The sequence below is a fragment of the Peromyscus maniculatus genome, chromosome 1 (genome assembly GCF_049852395.1).
Source record: "Peromyscus maniculatus bairdii isolate BWxNUB_F1_BW_parent chromosome 1, HU_Pman_BW_mat_3.1, whole genome shotgun sequence".
Lineage (NCBI taxonomy): Eukaryota > Metazoa > Chordata > Mammalia > Rodentia > Cricetidae > Peromyscus > Peromyscus maniculatus.
The window spans coordinates 3,731,479-3,743,916 of NC_134852.1; the positions used below are offsets into that span (position 1 = coordinate 3,731,479).

At 39.0% G+C, this 12,438-nt stretch overlaps 1 pseudogene; it reads left to right on the forward strand.

Moving 5' to 3' along the window:
• Positions 1 to 1,941: 1,941 nt before the first annotated feature.
• Positions 1,942 to 12,438, forward strand: part of LOC143266770 (vomeronasal type-2 receptor 116-like) — a 50,923-nt pseudogene continuing 40,426 nt past the window's right edge.

Below are 12,438 nucleotides of genomic sequence, written 5' to 3' on the forward strand. Positions count from 1 at the left end.
AAGGAATCGATTAATGTAATGTATTGCATAAATGACCTAATAAATGAATCACAGTCTCATCTGGCTAGATGCAAAAAATACTTGGGAAAAAAATTCAACCTCTTCTTGTATCAAAGAACAAAAGAGAAACCAACAACAGGCTTCCATATTTGAGATCTTAAACACTCCACAGATCATTATTTACATCAAAATGACAGGATACAAAATTACCACAAAACTCAGTTGCTTCCCTACATACAAAGAACACATTTGCTGAAAAAGAAGTTAAGAAAACTGTATTCACAATTGTCTCACAAATATGGTAAAGTAAACTAAATAAAAAATTCAAGGACATCAATAATGAAAACTTTAAAATAATGAAGAAAATGAATATATCATTAGTAGATGGGGAAATCTTACACACACACACACACACACACACACACACACACACACACATACACACACACACACACTTATATATAGGAATACTCAATATTGTGAAAATAAGTCCTTTAAAAAATTAATTAAGAGAACATAAGGGAACGGGATGGTTGAGCTGGAATTGGGAAGGAGTGGGGGAACAATGAAAGAGATACCATGATAAAGGTAGACATCATGGGGATAGCTAGAAACTGAATACTAGGGAAGGTCTCAAATTCCACAATAATACCCCAGCTCAGACTACTAGCAATAGTGGAGAGGGTGCCCAAACTGCCTTTATCTAGTGATCACATCAGTGAATACCCTATCTGTCATCATAGAGCATTCATCTAGTAGATATTAAAAGCACATACAAAGAACCATAGCCAAGCAACAGGCCAAGCTCCACAAGTTTAGTTGAAGAGAGGGAAGAGGGATTCTATGAGCAAGGGGCATCAAGATCATGATGAGGAAATCTACAGAGAAAACAAACCAAAATAGTGGGACCTCATGAACTTTGCCCAACAGCTGTGGAGCCTACATGAGACTGGAGTAGGCTCTCTGCATAAGGTAGACAGTTGTGTAACCTGATCTGATTGATGGGCCCCCTGGCAGTAGGGAAAGGATCCATCCTGACAGAGGAGGTGGCTTTTTGGAGCATGATATCTATGATGGGACACTTTTCACAGCCTTGATGCAGGAAGAGGGCCTTGGGCCTGCCTCTACCGAATGTACCAGGCTCTGCTAAATCCCCATGGAGGACACCTTATTGGAGGAGGGAATGAACAGTGGTTTGCTTAGGGAGAAACCTGGAGGGGAGAGAGGATGGAAGAGATGGAGATACATGGTTGGTATGTAAAATAATTTTAAAAATTCCTTAACAAAAAAAAACACAAGAAAAAGAGGAATCGATGTAAAGACAAGTATCAGAGAATAAAACATTTAGACTTAAAAACATCAGACACATACATATTTTATAGTAGCAGAGATGACCCAGTGTGTAGCTTCTCCATGCCAGTTCTCAAATGTTGACAGCTACCACAGGCAGGTCCTGCCACTATAGCAAGTGAGAAGGGGAGTAAGCAGTCACCACTATAAGCAATGCCCTGGCTTTTTCAGAATGAAAACATAACATTTGAAATGCAGACATTCCTTTTTGACTTTGAAGATAGAGGTAGACCTGACCTTTGTAATCCTTAAAAGTCTGTAACTGTGCATGTGTTCAAGTGAGGAAGGACAAAGGACACACCCAAGTACATCATAGCAGACAGATCTCATACATCCTCCCTTCTTGCAGCTTCAGAGGTGTGAAGTGATCGCATGCAGTGTATCTGAAAACTTAACTGAATGGCTACATGAATACTTTCTCTAGTGAAGAATGGCACAAATATTGGAGACACTGCTTCTGCACTAGGAGTCTCACACTTTTAGAAGTAACATTAGCAGACTCTGGAAGAGACTGGAATCCACCTTGTGACTACTGAACTCAATGTAGTTGTGTGGAGCTTCTTGTCTTACAACACCACTGTCTACCTCACAATGGCACCTGTGAAAAGGAAGGCTGCCTATGATCGATCAAAGTAATGAATGTTGTTTTTAATTTTGCTGTCAGCCTTGTAAATGGAGGCTACTTGGAAGAAAATTTTAAAAGTCTCACAGCTTGATAGTGGGGAAAAAGTGATTATTAAATATCGAAACATATTTTGCATCGGTTTTAGTGATAAGATTGGAAGAAAGGACATAAGCTCCCAGCATGGCTCTGCCCATTCACACACCTATCACATATTATATATCATGATATTCACATGAAAAATGCAAACAAACTTACATCACATCCATGAAAAAGTTGAAATACTCTTTGTTCACTGATATAGGCACTGCAATAAGGTAAAAGACAAAATTTGTCACCACCTCTCCAGGCTTGTCTTCATTCTGCTTCATTCTCCAAAAGCACTTGGGGTGAGTGAAGTTGGACATGAGGAGGGGGATGTTCAGGAGCCAGAAGAAGAAATGCAGAGTGAGCATCAGGTCCTGCCTCCAAATCTCTAAGTGGGTAGTGTGGACTGTGGATGCATATCAGTTTATCAAATGGATAAAATGTATACACATCTGCTTTTATGTCTGCTGCCTACTGGAGAGGTCACTTATGTGGCTGAAATGCCTTGATCTCCAGATGGCTCCACTACCCTCGAGGAAATTCAAGCACTTTCTGACCTAGGGCTCTGCAGCTGACGTCCACAACAGAGGTAATAAACATGGGCTGGAAAATATATCCAAGAACATCTCAGCCTCAGGTCCTGTGACATCACCTCATATCCCTGGGTATTGAGGCCCATGGGAGAAAGCAATTTGGGCAGATTGGTCCCAGGACAGAGTCAATGAGTTATTTGTTTGAACACTTTTAGAAATGATCTCAGCAGAATGTATCAGAAGATGGACAGTTAGATGTAAAGATAAAGAATTGAAACAACCCATAAAAATCAAAGTTCATGTCGACACACTGTGTTTTCTATTCCCGAATGCAAATGAGAGAGACTCAGTCCCATCCACCATTCATAGATCATGAGCAGTATGGCCCATGCTACACTAGTCACAGAGACCCAATAACCAACCAGTATCCCTGCTCTCCACTTTACGAAGCTCCAACAATCAAGTCAAATCTAGAAATTCCTTGTCTTATACTGTGTTCAGAAATGCCCAGGCCATCATTTTCAATGAGAAATTAAGCTGAGTATTTGAGTTATGAATCATGAACTGCTTCCCTGAAGACAGTTCTTTCTAATGACCTATTTCTTCAACTTTATCCTTCATTATGTATTCATTTCTGCTTATCTTAGAACCCAGCAGTGACTCCAAAGCAGCACTGTATTTGGTAGCTTAGAACCCATTAGTAACTGGGATAAAGCCTGTGTTCAATGTGTAAGCTGTTCTTATCCCATTGTCATGCTCATATATTTTGGCTGCATTCTAGAATATGTATTGCCAGTGGGAGAGCTCGTTGATGAGTGTGGGCTGAGGAAAGACCTTTAGATGATATGGACCACAGAGCAAGCAGCACAAATGTAGGTCAATTACTTGGTGTGGATGATGGTAGATGCTATTTATTACTGGAGATGAGGTACACAGGCCTAGTATTTTCTGAATCTTGTAGAATATTTAAAAATCATCATTTAATACTTGTATGGCCTCCTGGTTCTGTGATAAACTGCCTAAGACTGTGTAAGATGTCTGAGTTCATGTCATATGTGTATATGTGTTCCATATGAGAGAATATGTGGTTGATTTACACAATAGAGTGTTACTCAGCTGTTTAAAAAATGACATCATAAGCTGGGCAATGGTGGTACATGACTTTGACCCAAGCACTCAGGAGACAGAGGCAGAGGGACCTCTATGAGTTCATGACCAACTTGGTCTACTGAGCAATTTCTAGGACAACCAGAGATACACAGAAAGACCCTGTTGCAAAAAAATACAAAAAAAAAATGGCATCATGAAATTTATGGGCAAATGGATAGAACTAGAAAAAAGAAACTTGTCGAGTAAGATAACCTAGGCCCAGTATGATAGATTTTGTGTATATCCACTTACACTTACATTGGGTATTAGCCATTAGAAAAATGATAACCAACTTATAATCCATAGACTCAGAGAGGTTAGGTATAGAAGAAGTCTCTTGGAGAACACACAAATCTTTTTGGGCAGGAGAAATAGAATAGATTTTATGGGTGGACTCAGGTTTGCGGGACGGGAATGGGGTGTCTGGTGGGCAGTGTGAAGAGAAATGGGGTTGAGAAGGGGAATCTTGGGAGAGACAGCTGATTTTGGAGCAGTTGTAGGATGGTATAGAAACCTAGTGCATTGAAGACCTCCTAGAATATATGAAGAGGATCCTAATGAGTCTTCTGATACTGGGGGAGATTGAGTCCCAACTGGCTTGGCCATCTCTTGTTACTTATCAATGTAACAAAAATCATAAAAGGTCTTATTAATAACAAACCCAGAGTGAGATATTGGGGTAAAACCTGAAAGACCAGACAGCTAGAGCAACAAGTCACCAGTTCTTACCACTATGAAATCCTCTGCTGAAAGAGATCAAGCTCCTCTCTGCATTCCACCTTAGCATTTCCTCTCTCTGCCCAACTCTATCTCTTCCTGTCTGTATGTACAGACATCCAGACTTTGATGCTTAAGTAGTGGCTAGATCCTGCTTCTGATTTTCAGGTAGTTTTATTTGTTAGAGAACAAATAAAATGTTGGCACATTTCCCCTTTCTTGGTTTAAAGTAAAAAAGTCTCCCAACCAAAAAAAGCCAAGGACCAGATGGTTTCAGCGCAGAATTCTACCAGATCTTCAAAGAAGAGTTAGTACCAATACTCACTAAATTGTTCCACACAATAGAAACAGAAGGAACATTACCAAACTCCTTCTATGAGGCTACAATTACCCTGATTCCTAAATCAAACAAGGATACAACAAAGAAAGAGAACTACAGACCGATCTCTCTCATGAACATTGATGCTAAAATATTGGCAAACAGTCTCCAAGAACACATCAAAACAATTATCCACATGATAAAGTAGGCTTCATCCCAGGAATGCAAGGGTGGTTCAACATACAAAAGTCCATCAATGTAATACACCATAGAAACAAACTCAAAGAAAAAACCACATGATCATCTCAATAGATGCAGAAAAGACATTTGACAAAATCCAACACCCCTTCATGATAAAAGTCTTGGAGGTATCAGGAATACAGGGAACACACCTAAACATAATAATGGTAATTTACAGCAAGCCAACAGCCAACATCAAAGTAAATGGAGAGAAACTCAAAGCAATTCCACTAAAATCAGGATTGAGGAAAGGCTGTCCACTCTCCCCATACTTATTCAATATAGTACTTGAAGTTCTAGCCAGAGCAATAAGACAACATAAGGAGATTAAGGGATACAAATTGGAAAGAAAGAAGTCAAGATTTCCCTATTTACAGATACATTATAGTATACTTGAGTGACCTCAAAGATTCCACCAAGGAACTGATAAAGCTTATAAACACCTTCAGCAACATAACAGGATACAAGATCAACTCAAAAAAATCAGTAGCTCTCCTATATACAAGGGACAAAGAAGCTGAGAAGGCAATTAGAGATACATCACCCTTTACAATAGCCACAAATGACATAAAATACCTTGGGGTAACACTGACCAAGCAAATGAAGGACCTATATGACAAGAGCTTTAAGTCCCTGAAAAAAGAAATTAAAGGAGATGTCAGAAAATGGAAAGATCTCCCATGTTCATGGACAGGCAGGACCAACATATTAAAACTGGCAATTTTACCAAAAGCAATCTACAGATTCAATGCAATACCAATAAAAATACCAACACAATTCTTCACAGACCTGGAAAGAATAATACTCAACTTCATATGGAAAAGCAAAAAAACCCAGGATAGCCAAAAGAATCCTGTACAATAAAACAACCTTTGGAGGCATCACGACCCCTGACTTCAAGCTCTACTATAGAGCTACAGTAATAAAAACAGCTTGGTATTGGCATAAAAACCGACATTTGGACCAATGGAATTGAATTGAAGACCCTGACATTGACCTGCACTCCTATGAACATATAATTTTTGAGAAAGAAGCCAAAACTGTACAATGGAAAAAAGAAAGCATCTTCAACAAATGGTGCTGGCATAACTGGATATCAACGTGTAGAAGGCTTCAAATAGATCCATATCTGTCACCATGCACAAAAGTTAAGTCCAAGTGGATCAAAGACCTCAACATAAATCCAGCTACTCTGAACCTGCTAGAAGAGAAAGTAGGAAGGAGTCTTGAATGCATTGGCATAGGAGATCACTTCCTAAATATAACACCAGTAGCACAGACACTGAGAGAAACAATCAATCAATGGGACTTCTTGAAACTGAGAAGCTTTTGTAGAGCAAAAGATACAGTCAACAAGGCAAAGCAACAGCCTACAGAATGGGAAAAGGTCTTCACCAACCCCACATCTGACAGAGGGCTGATATCCAGAATATATAAGGAACTCAAGAAATTAGACATCCAAACAACAACAGTCCATTTAAGAAATGGGCTATAGAACTAAACAGAGAATTCTCAACAGAGGAAACTCAAAAGGAAACTTAAAGACATTTAATGAATTACCCAACATCCCTAATCATCAGGGAAATGCAAATCAAAACAACTCTGAGATACCACCTTATGCCTGTCAGAATGGCTAAGATCAAACACACTGAAGACACTTTATGCTGGAGAGGATGTGGGACTAGGGGAATTCTACTCCACTGCTGATGGGAATGCAAGCTTGTATAACCACTTTGGAAATCAATATGGGGCTTTCTTAGAAAATTGAGAATCAATCTCCCCCAAGATCCAGCTATTCCACTCTTGTGCATATACCCAAGAAATGTTCAATCATACCACAAGAGCACTTGCTCAGCTATGTTCATATCAGTATTGTTTGTAATAGCCAAAACCTAGAAACAACCTAGATGCCCATCAACTGAAAAATGGATAAATAAATTGTAGCACATATACACAATAGAATACTACTCAGCAGAGAAAAACAATGGCATCATGAGGTTTGCAGGCAAATGGATGGGTCTAGAAAAAATCATCCTGTGTATGGTAACCCAGACTCAGAAAGACAAATATGGTATGTACTCACTCATAGGAGGATACTAGATGTGGAACAAGGATGACTGGACTGCTACTCACATCACCAGTCAAGCTACCTGGAAAACAGGACCCAAAGAAAGACAGGAAGATCTCTCAATGACGGAGATATGGCTGAGATCTACATGAACAACCTGGACATGAGTGGGAGTAATGAAGGGCGATGGTCGAGGGAAAGAGAGCCGGTGGGAGTAGGAGATTCCAGCTGGGTCAAGAACAGAGAGGGAGAACAAGGAATAGGAGACCATAGTAAATGAAGACCACATGAGAAAAGGAAGAAACGAAGTGCTAGAAAGGCCCAGAGAAATTCACAAAGATACTCCCAAAATAGACTGCTGGCAATGGTAGAGAGGCAGCCAGCCAGAACTGACCTACTCTGATGATGGGATGGCCAAACACCCTAATAGTCATGCCAGAAACCCCATCCAAGGACTAAGGAATCTGGATGCAGAGATCCACTGCTAGGCCCCAGGTAGAGCGCCGGGAGTCTAATTAGCATCAAATAGGAGGGTTTATATGAGCAAAAACTGTTGCAACCAAGGTTGGATAAAGCACAGGGACAAATAACCAAATGAATGGAAACACATGAACTATGAACCAAAGGCTGAGGGGTTCCCAACTGGATCAGGCCCTCTCTATAGGTGAGACAGTTGATTGGCTTGATCTGTTTGGGAGGCATCTAGGCAGTGGTACCTGGTGTTCTGCTCATTGCATGAGTTGGCCCTTTGTAAGCTGGAGCTTATGCAGGGATGGTTGGCTCAGTCTGGGAGGACGGGACTGGACCTGCCTGGACTGAGTCTACCAGGTCAATCTCAGATCTTGGGGGAGGCTTTGCCCTGGAGGAAGTGGGAAAGAGGGGTGGGGGGAAGGGGAGGGGGGCAGGAAGGGGGAGAACAAGGGAATCTGTGGCTCTTATGTAAAACTGAATAGTATTGTAAAATAAAAGAAAAAAGAAAAAAGAAAAAAAGAAAAGAAAAAAATTATAATTTCAAAAATAAAAAAAGAGTCTGAGGCAGGAGGATTGCCACAAGTTTAAGGCCAACTACATATTCAGTTCCAGGCCAGTTTGGGCTAAATAAGTAAATAAATAAATAAAATTAGAAAATAAAAAAATTAATTGGAGATGCATAAATTTATTTATCATAATTACCATGACTACAAAAAGCTAGAAGTTATGCACCTATCATTATTTTCTATCACACTAATTTTGTGTGTTCTAATTTTGATTGGATTTTGATTTTTTCTCAATATTAGGAAGATGGCAAATTAATGTCTAATAGCTGCAAAATATGACTACCATCTAATTAAACCAGATTAATCTACATAAGCATATGTTGATGCACACTATAGAATCTTAGATGCATAAGTAATAATGGCACTTTCTCTCACTGTGTATGAGAATACTTTTCATTAACACTAATTTAAAAATAAGGTTTACTTAATATGTCCAAGTTGCATTGCATTAGTTAGGTGTGCATTTGTATATTAATAACTTGAAACAATTTATGTTTTAGAAGAATATGAAAACTCAGATTTTAAGATTTTGTTTGTTTTACTGCGGGTATTTTCTTTTTTTAGTTTTTTTTCAAATTAAAGGACATAAATATCTGCTTACTGGTTATTTGAAATCATTTTTACAATGTAACATTTATTTTACATATTTACACTATGTCATACTGAAGGTGTAAAATAGAACAAACTTTTAGTTGTACAAGGTATATTGGCCAATTATCAAAACTGTATTTTTCAGAAATGGCACAGATTTCCTGCATGTTTTAAAACTATTTGCAGTAATTTCTTTAAGTTTTGCATTGTGGTAGTTATCAGTAATATTTATACATGTTCATTTATTATCATGACATCAGTTTCTGTTTATGGGGTAGAAGAAGACAATTCATCATATTTAAAAATGTGCAGGTTTTGTGGCTGTGTTGGTGTGCCAGTCCCAGAACTGGAAAGCTTACCTGGTTACTAAAGATGGACAGTTCAGATCCATATTCTCTATTACTAGGAATATCCCAGGATTATTTCATAAAATATAAGGAGCATCTACTGGACTAGGTTGCTCCCACAAATGCACCCCAATTCTAGTCATTTCTCCCAGTACTCTCCCTCCATACCTCTCCCACTCCTGTTCAGATTCCCACCCCAACGCCCCACTACTTATATACCCAAAAAATCTATTCAATATCCCCTTCCCAGAGATATCCATGTGTCCCACCTAGAGCACTAGTTGTTACTTGGCCTATCTGGGTTTGTGGACTGTGATTACCATTTACTTAACAACTAATATCCACCTATAAGTGAGTGCATATCATGTTTGTCTTTTGGGGTCTGTGGATTACTTTTTTCTAGTTCCATCCATTTGCCTGCAAGTTTATGATGTCACTTTTTTTTCTAACAGCTGAATAATACTCCACTGCATAAATCTATACCAAATTTTCTTTATCCATTCTTTGGTTGAGGGACAACTAGACTTTTGAGCTTCTGGGTATTGGGAATAAAGGCACAACAAACAGCTGAGCAAGTATCCTTGTGGTAGGATAGAGCATCCTTTGGGTGCACAACCAAGAGTGGGATAGCTGGGTGTTGAGGTAGGTCCATTTCCAGTTTTCTGAGGAACCGCCATATTGATCTCCATAGTTGCTGTACAAGTTTACACTCTCACCAACAATGGGGGAGTGTTGTCCATGCTCCACATTCTTGCCAGCATGAGCTGTCACTTGTGTTATTGATCTTAGCCATTCTCATGGTGCAAGAAATTCTCAGTTTAGCTCTGTACCCCAGTTTTTAATTGGATTATTGGGTTCGTTGTTGTCTAGTTTCTTGGGTTTTTCATATATTTTGTACATTAGCCCATTATCTAAAGTAGAGTTGGTTAAAAAAAATTTTTCACATTCTGTTTGTTTTTATTTTAATTTATTATATTTTAGATATTTGATTGTTTTCTAATAAGAGAGAGAAGAAGAGGCCTAGGTTTGAGTGGGAGGGGAAGAGGAGATAACATGGAAAGAAGTAGTGGAGGGGAAACTAGAAAATATTTCATGAAAAAAATCTGTTTTCAATTGAAAAAATTTAAAAAGCAAATAATAGTCCCATTCTATTTGCAGTAAATACTAGAAAGATACGTAAACCTGGATATGGGGAAACAGAAGTATTTGAATTGTAAAAGCCAGTGCACTAAGCTTGCACGTGTGTAATTTGTTGTGTGGTATGAATCTTCCTCCTCAATATTGTTCTGACTTCTCTGCAGGTCTAAGTTGAGGAACTACTAATGTATTTTGGCCATGATGTTTGCAATTGAGGAGATCAACAGCAATCCCTATATTTTACCTAATACATCCCTGGGATTCAAAGTCCACAATGTCTGACATGGTCAGAGGCACACTCTGGCCAATCTTTTTGGCTCATTTTCAAACCCTGGTTATGCCCTACCTAACTACAGATGTGCAAGAGAGGGCATGTCAGCTGCTGTACTTAAAGGACCATCATGAGCAATAACTGAATACATAGTGACAGTGCTGGACCTTTACAAATCTCCACAGGTGAGATAAGATGATGGAATATGACATGATGTCAGCTCTACTTGATGGTATTTCAGCTGTCTGTGTGAGAATGGGGGAAATGAATAGCTCTTCATGGATAGGGAAGTATGCAGACATAGTTGATGATACATATGTATTTTTATAGTTTAAAATAGAGATAAGGGGAAGGAAGGGTGGAGCAGGAGACCACCCTATTGAACCTCTACATATTGTCTGTACTGTCAAGGGTTATTCATTCTTAATGTGAACCCTGAGATAGTGTATGTGTTTAATTAAAAAAAATCCTTAGTTTAGGGGGTGAAGTCAGCAACTAGGTGACTGGAATTAGCTATGGAGAGTCTGGATGATCCAGGAATGCAGATAGAGAGACATACAGGAAGGAGTAATGTGGGATTAAGAGTTTGGTGCTTTCTTTTATGTTTGGGATGAATGAAGAGACATGTCTATTGATGGGTCTCTGGCAAAAAGGAAGGTCAACTGGTTGCTTCTCACCCTCTCTGATCTAATGTGTTTTCACCCTCAAATCTGACTTCTGAGTCTTTGTTGGTAAATAGAACAATTCAGACTTAGTTTAAACCTATACATAGCAGCCACCATGTACCCAGGCCTTGGGACTGGAAGTACCTCCAGTCTGAAGCCTGAGTAGTTGTTGGGGCACTGACTGCAGGGCTATGGGGCTGTAGACAGTACTTAAAATATCAGAAGATTCATGTGCAGCTGCTGAGCTGAAAGGAGAACATCACTGTGCTTTTCTAATAAACCCATAGGAATACAGATTTGAACTTCAGAGGCTTTAAGCCATTGCTGTAGAATTGAGTTAAATTTCATGACAATGTTCTTTCTGATTGTTTTTCCCTACAGCTTAGTTTTAGGCCTTTTGATACTACCCTCAGTGAACAAAGAAGATTTTCTTCCCTGTAAGAGATGGCCCCCAAGGACATATATCTGACACTTGGCATTGTATCTTTGATGCTTCATTTCCACTGGAACTGGGTTGGGCTGTTGATCATAGATGATCACAAAGGTTCCCAGATCCTGTCAGATTTGAGAATCAAGATGGAGAAAAGTTGAGTCTCCATAGCATTTGTGGAAATGATCCTAGTCATCAGGTGTTCATTTCTGGCCACTTCCTGGAAAAATCAGGTGAAAATCCTGGAATCATCAGCAAATGTGATTATTATTTATGGGGACACTGATTATCTATTAAGCTTAATAGTAAATATTAAGCAGATGTTACCCACATGGAAAGTCTGCGTCCTGAACTCACAATGGGATCATTCCACATTTGATAACTATTTCCTGTTAGATGCATTGCATGGGACCCTTATTTTTTCACAACATAATGAGGAGATCAATAATTTTACAGATTTTATCCAGACAGTCAATCCTTCCAAATACCCAAAAGACATTTATCTTCCCGTATTATGGCACTCATTCTTCAACTGTTCTCTTTTGAGGAAAAACTGTAAAATTGTGGATAACTGTCTGTCTAACACCTCCTTGAGATTCTTACCAGGGAACATGTTTGACATTGCCATGAATGAAGAGAGTTATAATGTGTACAATGCAGTGTATGTTATGGCCCACAGTCTACATGAGATGACTCTCAATCAAGTACAATTTTAAACTCGTGGAAAAGGTAAAGAGATGGCATTCTTCCCCTGGCAGGTAACAGCACTTATGTAGTATTATACCATCAAAAATATGCCACCCCAAGGGTTTATAAATGTACTAAAACTAGACAATACATAGTTTAGATTATTTTGTTAAAAAGCTGCAAGAGAG